An 8377-nucleotide genomic window follows, 5' to 3' on the forward strand; every position below is an offset into this window, starting at 1 on the left:
AAACAAATCTTGCATTCAATCTGAGGGGCTTAATTCACAGAAATATTTCTAGACTGATGTGCATTGATTCAGGGAATGAAAATGCACTATATGGCCTATACAGGTGATGAAAATTGTCTTGAAGTTTCAAAGTCCAACATTCAGAATGTCCATGTGATCTACAATTTTCAAAATAACATTCACAAGAATTATTAATGAATTATATCAAAAAATAAGCTATTTTCCACATTTCCATCCTAGAGTTTGTGGAGACCACTGATGCATAGCCTATCAGTTAAGGAATGACAGTTTTCCATAAAGAGTTTGTGAATCTACTGGAAGATCACATTGTAACCTAAAGTCTGATAAAAACAGTAATGACAGGACACCAAATGTGTGGTTCACACAGTCATTCTTTTCACAAGTTGAAGCAATTACAGGCATCTTATAAACCCCAAATGTTGCTGCTTTCTGAGATTTGTGGTCTAGCCAGATATCCTCATGATGTGTGCAGAGAGTTCATGTAAATGAACCAAATGTAAAACATCTAAATCTTTACTGAGCTGTATCCGGTAGCTCCATTTCCTTCTTCAGCCTGACTATAGCTAAGCTCAAATGTTTAAGATGTTCAGGACGTGGTTTCACATTGACTAAAGCTCTTGCTGCATCCTAAATTGGATTCCTGATGAAATCTAATGATTGTGAGTTTGTTTCTCTCCTGGATTAGTCTCCATAACTTCCTGAGTATAAAGCTGCATGGATGATAATGTTGGCACAGAAGAAGAGGACTGGATACATGGCCACTGCTTGAGGGGTGTCAACCCTTTTGGCAGCAAATAAAGATTTAGGTCAGTTTAAGCTGATCATGAAACCGCACCTTAGCAAAAGGGACAAATTAGAAAGGCATTAAAAGCTGAGCTAAAGCCACCTGGAAAGCCTGCAGAGACTGGAGTTACTGCTTAAACATCTAAAAGATTGCTGCAGAAATTATCAGGGGAGCTTCCTGGGCCTCTATAGAGCATGACTCTCACCACGATCTTAACCATAAGGCTTTCACTAAAAAGTCCTTAGAGCAGAGATCAGTAAATTTTCAAGGTCTCTTATTTAGTGTTTGCTCAGTGTTAGTACAGTGAGGTCCTAGTCTCAGTTGGAATTCCTAGTTATAGTGCTAATACAAGGAACTATAAAAAATACTAATTTCAGTAATAAGAGTACCCTTACTCTGGTTGACCTTGATCCAAGAATACAGGTCCCACACATACCAGAGGAAAATTTAAACACACTTTCTTAAACAGTGCAATATTGTCCTGAAAATAGACCCACACAGACACTAAAAATACATTCAGGGTAAGATTGTGGCGTAATGGTCAACAGTTTTTAACAATGATTTATGAATCCTTCTGACTTTGCTGCTGACTCCTAAAAGTGAAACCAAATTAGTTTTATTTTTACATCATTTTACTTAGAAAGAATTTTCAATGCAGGCTTTTGCTTTTTTTTTTCACTCCTTTTTTTTTTTTAACCACTGCTCTCTCAGTTTTCTGGCAAACAGTGCTGAATTCATTCAGTCTGTTTGCCAGAGTTAAGGTCACTGCAGCTTTGGTTTAACAAAGAACACCATTTTGCTGTTTCTCTGTTAATCTTGGCCTGAAAAGACCACACATTACCCTTCCCTACTGAATAGTTCAACCTTTGTTCTTTTGTTTGGGTAATACTATTAATCTGATAGGTTCATGGCAAAAATGTGGGAGCTGCCAGTGGGCCAGATGATTGACAGGCAATTAGCAGCTTTGAGAGAACCCCTGCTCTGAATTGCACCCATATAGGACTACGTCAGGAGACTGCTGGTCTGACTGTTATTGTGGATGTTTGCTGCAATACTAAGAACAGGACTTTTTTTTTTTAAGTTATCATTGAGAGTTTCAGCTACCAGAGACCCACAAAACTGAATAAAAGGTGTGAAGAGCTTTACTGTAAGCAAATAATTAAGCTGTATCTATTTGGATTTCTCAGAAAATAATGTTTGCAAAGCAACATAAGCTTTAAGTTTTTCCTGGATGAGCAAGAATACTTCCTCGTTAAAATATAAATCTGAGAAATCTTCTCCACTTGCTCTTTTTTTGTAGGAAAGACGTGTGGTCCATACCTAATGAAATGTTCACACGTGTTAATTTTTTGAATTTCTCTGCTTCCGCCTTACTCCTATTTTCTCACTAAGATAGTCACCACCTTTGTCACCTCTTCAACTCTGCTAAAAAGCCATAGCATGAACAACATACTAGAATGTTGTTGCCCCCTTATACTGTATTGTGAGGTATTTTCTGTTTTTCTAAGTATATACATTGGAAGAGTGTTTGGTGGTATTCCACTTCTTTCTCTATAAAATCAATCCAGGATATATGAACTGAATATTCTTCCATATCAGCATTACTATTTTTTTTCCTGTGAAGATCCTGCAAAAAGATTCATTATCCTCAGTGTGTGAATATGGGCAGGTCATTTATTAAAGACACCCACATACACATATCCGCAGACACACAGAAAAGTGCTGCCCAATTTCAGCGTTTTTTTAAGGAGGTCGGCCCTTGGTCAACCCACACCCAATGCAGTTGGTGACATCTTTAATTATTCGTATTTTACACATAGCTTGCACATAAATTTGAGCTCAAGCAAGGAAAAAAAAATCATCTTCCTTACTCTTTGATCATTGGAGAGGAGCTGTGGTAGTGCTGACTTGCACACTTTTGGAGAGCCATTGTAGTGTAACTGCAGGCAGAGAGAAGGATTCGCAAGAAAACTGAAATGGTTCCCTCCTAAGGCCCCCCAACACCTTCTCTCTGGGTCTCCCGCAAAGCTTTTTTTTTTTTTTTTGTATAAATGGTGAACAATCCAAATCTTTGAGTTTTAGCTTTTGTCTAAGAAACTAAGCTAAAAAGAGCCTCAAAAGCAATTAACTGTCAGTACTTTGCCAGGATGGAGGAATGAGCTGAGTGTAGGGAGGATTTGCACTTACAGCTCCCCAGAGTGTAGGCATTTTAAAACCTGAGGCCTAAAGCACCATGTTGTCACACTCTTACAGCTTTAGAAACAGCCATAAAAATAAGCACGTCAGAATTACAAGATGTTGGGTAGAGAGGATAATGGCATCGCACTTCCATCAGGTAAAGGTTGTTTTCAAACAAATGGAGTGCAATCTGTTCATATGTCGGCTCCTCGGAATAGCTTGCCTCTCACAAGTTACTTTGAAGAAGTCTGCACAATCCTTTATGTTAAAATGTCCATGTGCTCAAAAATTCAGACTAATTCATTACTTTTTTTCTTTTCCTTTTAATCCAACAGCCACAAAGCTTTCAAATATTTCACAGTGAAAATAATTTTCTCCAGCTAGGACTTCTTATTTCATTCCATTAATCCCTTTTGGCTTTCCCTCAAGCAAATTTTATTGATGTAATAATTTAAGTTGCTTCCAATTAGACCTTGGAAATTAGGTATTCTAAACATTTCCATTAGAAATTCTTGATATTAGTGTAAGAAGTATGCATTTTATACATCTTACTGCAGGGATACTTACTTCAAAAGATGATAACCAGGACAAATTCTGAAATAAATGTTTCTTTCTTGTGACATGAAGGGAAGAAATGGGAACAGATAGAAAAAAGTGTGAGTAGGAAAGAGGGGGATATTTCTCTGTTACTATTCCTTTTTATTTTCTTCAGATATGTTCATTATTGAACTATCAGCTGATGGCTTATATGGTTTAGGTTTTTTTTTTAGTTTTAGCTTTTCTATCAATGAGAAAAATAAATAAGCAGATGAAAAGGAAAAAAGAAAATGAACTCTAAAAGACAGTGAGCATAAAAGAAAATATTTTTTAAAAAATAGAACTGAAATCATTGATGTATTTTAAACAATGCAAATATAAAATGCTCTTAGAGAAAAAACATGATTTGTTCTCAACTGAAAGGATTTAAGATAATGGTTCTGATTTTGCCTCCTAGAAAAGCTCTTGGAGGAGAAACTTGGAGTAGAAGGTGAGTGTTCAGACCCACAGCCTCTCTGAGTCACTCAAAAATATTTGTCCTCAGCATTTATCATTCATTGGCCTTGGTTATATACTAAGTCTTGTCTGCTACTGTAGAAATTACTCTAAACTGCATCATTATAATTTATCTCCATTACACATACTAAAATATTCACCAGGAGACACAGCTGTCAGCATCTAATCTTGAACGGTGGTGGGATGGAGAACCATCCCAAACCCATCACACACTGTTACTGCACAGGGCAATACTCAGATGGAATGTAGCAACTAAATGACCCTGCAAGAGGAAAAGCATCACAAAAAGTCATGTCAGGAGGGCAGCGTGTCAGGACTTGAGCTGATGAAAAGCCCCCAAGCCTGCTTTGCTGTCCAGCACCTGTCAGTGAGTTGAAACTTGCGCTACAGGCCCTTTTGTGGGTCTTACAATATGTACCTCCCTTGAGGAATGGCTATGGGTCCTCTTTTCCTGTAGATAGGAAGGTCACCATCTTCTCCCAAGTGTCTCCTACCTTCATGTAAGGATGTAGGGATTAATGGACTCCCTGTTTACTGGTCTCACTTAGACATTTCTGAGTTCAGGGTAAAATGAACAAACTCAAGTGTGCTTGTATCCAGTGTTTTTTCTCATGAATCAGAAAACTTGGTGGAGGTATTAAGTGAATAGAATAGAAGCAAGTCAGAAAACTTAGCCTTCCTCTGGGTTGTAATGCTTGTCTCATCAAATTCCAACTGGTCTCTGGCTTTTTCTGGATACCTGGAAGATTTAAAGTCCTCTTTGAAGCTTTTGTCTGTTTGAAAAAGCCCAAGTATATTGATTTGCATAAACAGTGCCAAGAAGGCACTAATGCAGCAGATGAATCTTCTGTATCTACAAAATCCCACCACTCCTATACATTTAACATAAAAGATGTTCATTTGAGAAGTACCCCTGAAAAGTACAGAAACAAATGAGTATTGCAAGCCCTATCTACTCTCAAACATTGAAGAGATCAACCTAAAGGGGAAAAAAAAAAGGTTACGAAGAGATTTAGATTTATTTAAGTACATAAATCAGGAAGACATCTTCAAGCATGGGCATAATTATAGTGCTTTGGCTTGTGCTTGCCAGAGTACAAATACTGGAGTTTTCAGTGATACTCGCAAATCTCAAGTCATTTTTTTCCACAAAGCTCTCTGTGTTTTGTTCTACTTGCATCCAACCTGTGCTTCATTAGGAATATACTTGGTCTGTCTCATATACCGTCCTACACACATTTTTTCTCATTCACAACATGCTGTATTTCTACTCACACTTCACCTGGTTCACCTGTATAGTGCTGATCTATTTTTATGGCAGATCTCAAAAGCATATTGTGAGATATGATCAAGACTGTCAAGTCTTTTGGGGTATTTTTGGTACGCTGGCGACAAGCCAGCTCACATCAGGACAGTGCTCCTGGGTTTAAGCACAAGGACAAACCCACATGGTACACCTCCTATATGCTCCTGAAAGTCATACCCACTATGTCCAGTGTTTTTAATGCATAGTTTAAGATTTGCTTTCCGTTACCGCTGGTCTGCTCATTCACTCTCTTGTGTCTGTACTCCTTGGTCCTACAAGCTCCCTACTTCAGAGAGTTGAAGTGCAACTGTCATTGTACTTCATCTTAAAAAGAAAGTCAATCTTTAGACAGGCCAAATCCTTTCCCTTGCTTCCATTGCCCTGAGTCCCTGCTCTTAATTCCTCCCCTTCCTTGATTTCCATCTTGTGTTCACTACATTCATGCCTGTAATCACCCATTGCATTACTGAAGCCACAGCCTTCAGCTCCCCGCTTTTCCCACTGTCTCCTGCTGATAGCCCCTTCTTCAAAGCATACTCCCCTGTCTTTAGTGTTCAAAACATATGTTCCCATTTCACAAAGAAAATACCTGGTTTTCCAGGGTGAAAAGTAATCCAGCTTTCAAACAGAAATAAGTGTATCTGTTACTGGAAATAAGAAAAATAAAATTGGATACAATGAATATACTTTCCCTTAGAACTAGGTGCTCAGCATAGAATTCGATTTCCATACACCACTTTGTTATTTATGACACTAAAAGTGATTTGGTTTTCTAATATTAAAACCGTTTCATTTTTATAAAGGCACTACAAGGTATGTGACACCCTATCCTATGCTATCCAATGGTCAGCTGGGATGGGAGCTTTGTATAGGCTACTACCTGAATCCCTTTTCCTCCTCGCTCTCTCCCTTTCTCCTTTCCTCTCTGTATTTTCATAAGAATGCTTTAGGATAGTAAATGAATATCATGAATATTCATTAGCCATGAAAACAGAACTGTTTCAGTTGTCTAAGTATTCTATTCAGAGCAAAAACAGGTACATCTTGTTAGCGTAACAATTTTTGTTTTTATTTTAGTTATTTTCACATATATCTTCATGTAAGCTACAAAAACTGTGAAATGCAGAAATGGTATTAAAACCGCAAACTTAAAGGCTTTGATAAAATAATTTTTTTTAAAAAAAGAATCTTTCCCTGCTAACAATGACCATTAAAAATGAACCATATTTTGATGGAATCTTTTAACAAACATACCGTACACTTCTCAGGAAATAAATAAAGAACAACAACAGAATAAACAATACCATCAACAACATAAAGCATTTAGTTGTCTGTTCGTTAAAGACAATAATGAGATCTCTAGGCACAGTTTTAGGCATTAGAGAGGACACAGAGGCAATAGGTTAGTGTGCTCTGTACAAAAATACAGTCTGAATAAATTACACTGCTAGTCATAAGATTAGACTTCACTTACCAGTCAGTTCATTGCATGTTTAATAATATACAGTCACATGCTAATCCATATATATCATTTATATTTCAAACACATAGGTCTCTCTATATTTGTTTTTAAAATTTACAAAAGCTAAACGAACTTGTGCAAGAAACCCAGAAGAGGTGCTTGGTACTTGTCAGCACCGGACGGTATACTTTAAGCTTAAAAAATACAAATAACTAGCCCTGCTTGCAAGTTTGCTATATATATATTTATAGATATATATATTCATGTATATTTGAAGATAAACAATGGGTTTGTTGTATGAAAAAAAATCATCCCCTAGTGAGATAAAGCCAAACACAACTGAAATTGTGAAGGCATGATACAAGCATAACACACCAAATGATTTATTGTAGGTACACTCAGACAGAGAAGTATTGTCTTTTTGTGGCTAGAAAAAAATATTTCAGTATAACCTTGTATTTACTCTTAGATTACTGTTGAAAAACAAAATGCTTGCCAAAGCTGGCAATGGTAGGAGGAAAAAAAAAGGAGGGGGGGGCAATAAAAGGTAGGTACCTTTTTTAGCATCCATATTGTAGATGTCCAAATGATGAGCTGGGGAGTTTGAGCAGTGTGGCCTTACAGATTGCTTTACCACCTTCAACTTCACCTTCGTCTACTGAAGCAGCAGATGTTCAGGCTCTCTGAAAAGCAGATCTCTGACTTACAGAGTGAAATGTGAATGACAAACCTTGTTTTTAGGCATTCATGGTTGTAAATCTTTTTCCTGAACATCTTTCATACTAAGAATCATGTGATTTTCAGTTTTTATGCAATTAATTTGCATTTGCCTTAGGCCTGACATTTCTTTGCTCTCAAACTCCACATAAAGCAAGAAAATATATTTGATAAGATCAGCAGATATGATACGGGTTAGCACTGTGCTGCTGCTTCTGGTCAACATAGGCAAAGCACCGCACAATATCAACACCAAAATACCACCGCCTTAGAAAAGTACACATATCTTCTCACAGCAGGCTTCTCTACATTAACCTTATTCCCATGCCAAACTATGTTCTTCATGCTGCTAACTAAAAGCAGGGCTGCACAGCTGTCCAGAAAGATATAGCATTAACTCTATACTGGATATCTGCCTTAAGTGAGTTTTGGGGGCTGGGGGGTGGAGGGGCAGGGAGTAGAGTTATAAATACTCTCTCATGCCTGCGAAACAAAACAGAAGTAATTTTCCCTTCCATCCTTGCTGCTCTCTAGGCATCACCGTACAATCACTTCTAAGTGAACCTATCATTTGCTCTGTCATTCTAAATTCCTCTCCTCTGGTCCAGGAAAGAATGCCCATGCGCAATATCCTGGGATTTAATTCCAGAGAGGCCTAGAGTTTTAAAAGTTACCTCTGTGCTTTGGCAATACTGTTGAAACTACTTGCTAAATGCAGCCAGCTACTCTCACAACCTCTGCAGAACTGTCTCTTCCTGTGAGCTGTGGCACATATTAACACTGAAGATGTTACCTTAACATATTCAGCTGTCTTTTCCATGGAACCAGCAAAACCATTGTATATAGGTGAATTTAC

The sequence above is a fragment of the Tinamus guttatus genome, unplaced genomic scaffold (assembly GCF_059628265.1).
Source record: "Tinamus guttatus ecotype Peru unplaced genomic scaffold, ASM5962826v1 Tinamus_guttatus_pri_ptg000008l, whole genome shotgun sequence".
Taxonomy (NCBI): Eukaryota; Metazoa; Chordata; class Aves; order Tinamiformes; family Tinamidae; genus Tinamus; species Tinamus guttatus.